At 42.1% G+C, this 2,002-nt stretch overlaps 1 non-coding gene across 1 annotated transcript; it reads left to right on the top strand.

Moving 5' to 3' along the window:
• The first annotated feature begins 1,207 nt into the window (after nt 1–1,207).
• Nucleotides 1,208–1,315, top strand: LOC130978340 (small nucleolar RNA R71). The gene has a single exon (XR_009085989.1). It is a non-coding gene; the product is annotated as a small nucleolar RNA R71 (small nucleolar RNA).
• Nucleotides 1,316–2,002: the final 687 nt, after the last annotated feature.

Genomic DNA, 2,002 nt, shown 5'->3' with positions numbered 1-2,002 from the left:
AGAGAGGCATGAGGTTTATGCTTGACCCTAGGTCACACAAAGCCTTCTCGAAGGTCATGGTGCCTAATGTACAAGGTATTGAGAACTTCCCAGGGTCTTGTCTCTTTTGAGGTAATCTCTGCCTAGTCAAGTCAACCAGTTCTTTGGTGAGCAAAGGGGGTTCATCCTCCCAAGTCTCATTACCAAATAACTTGTCATTTAGCTTCATGATTGCTCCAAGGTACTTAGCAACTTGCTCTTCAGTGACATCTTCGTCCTCTTCAGAGGAAGAATACTCATCAGAGCTCATGAATGGCAGAAGTAAATCCAATGGAATCTCTATGGTCTCAGTGTGAGCCTCAGATTCCCATGGTTCCTCATTAGGGAACTCATTGGAGGTCAGTAGACGTCCATTGAGGTCTTCCTCAGTGGCGATCACTGCCTCTTCTTCCTCTCCAAATTCGACCATGTTGATAGCCTTACACTCTCCTTTTGGATTCTCTTCTGTATTTCTTGGAAGAGTACTAGGAGGGAGTTCAGTAACTTTCTTACTCAACTGACCCACTTGTGCCTCCAAGTTTCTAATGGCGGACCTTGTTTAAGTCATGAAACTTTGAGAGGTTTTGATTAGATTAGAGACCATGGTTGTTAAGTCAGAGTGGCTCTGCTTAGAATTCTCTGTCTGTTGCTGAGAAGATGATGGAAAAGTCTTGCCATTGCTAAACCAGTTTCTTCCACCATTATTATTGTTGAAACCTTGTTGAGGTCTCTGTTGATCCTTCCATGAGAGATTTGGATGATTTCTCCATGAAGGATTATAGGTGTTTCCATAGGGTTCTCCCATGTAATTCACCTCTTCCATTGATGGGTTCTCAGGATCATAAGCTTCTTCTTCAGATGAAGAGTCCTTAGTACTGCCTGGTACAGCTTGCATTCCAGACAGACTTCGAGAAATCATATTGACTTGCTGAGTCAATATTTTGTTCTGAGCCAATATGGTATTCAGAGTATCAATCTCAAGAACTCCTTTCTTCTGATTCGTCCCATTGTTCACAGGATTCCTTTCAGAAGTGTACATGAATTGGTTATTTGCAACCATTTCAATGAGTTCTTGAGCTTCTGCAGGCATCTTCTTCAGATGAAGAGATCCTCTAGCAGAGCTGTCTAATGACATCTTGGACAGTTCAGACAGACCATCATAGAAGATACCTATGATGCTCCATTCAGAAAGCATGTCAGAAGGACACTTTCTGATCAATTGTTTGTATCTTTCCCAAGCTTCATAGAGGGATTCACCTTCCTTTTGTCTGAAGGTTTGGACTTCCACTCTAAGCTTACTCAATTTTTGAGGTGGAAAGAACTTTGCTAAGAAGGCATTGACTAGCTTTTCCCAAGAGTTCAGGCTTTCCTTAGGTTGTGAGTCCAACCATATCCTAGCTCTGTCTCTTATAGCAAAAGGGAATAGCATAAGTCTGTAGACCTCAGGGTCAACCCCATTGGTCTTGACAGTGTCACAGATTTGCAAGAATTCAGCTAAAAACTGATGAGGATCTTCCAATGGAAGTCCATGGAACTTGCAATTCTGTTGCATTAGAGAAACTAATTGAGGCTTAAGCTCAAAGTTGTTTGCTCCAATGGCAGGGATAGAGATGCTTCTCCCATAGAAGTCGGGAGTAGGTGCAGTAAAGTCACCCAGCACCTTCCTTGCATTGTTGGCATTGTTGTTGTTTTCGGCTGCCATGTCTTTTTCTTGTTTGAAGATTTCTGTTAGGTCCTCTACAGAGAGTAGTGCTTTAGCTTCTCTTAGCTTTCGCTTCAAGGTCCTTTCAGGTTCAGGGTCAGCCTCAACAAGAATGCTTTTGTCTTTGCTCCTGCTCATATGAAAGAGAAGAGAACAAGAAAATATGGAATCCTCTATGTCACAGTATAGAGATTCCTTGAGATGTCAGAGGAAATGAAGAATAGAAGGAGGAGGTAGAATAAGAAGAATTCGAACTTATCAAGAGAGATAGAGTTCGAATTG

This window comes from Arachis stenosperma, chromosome 4 (assembly GCF_014773155.1).
Source record: "Arachis stenosperma cultivar V10309 chromosome 4, arast.V10309.gnm1.PFL2, whole genome shotgun sequence".
Taxonomy (NCBI): Eukaryota; Viridiplantae; Streptophyta; class Magnoliopsida; order Fabales; family Fabaceae; genus Arachis; species Arachis stenosperma.
Note: the sequence above shows the minus strand (reverse complement) of the source record. Positions and strands in the feature narration are given on the sequence as shown.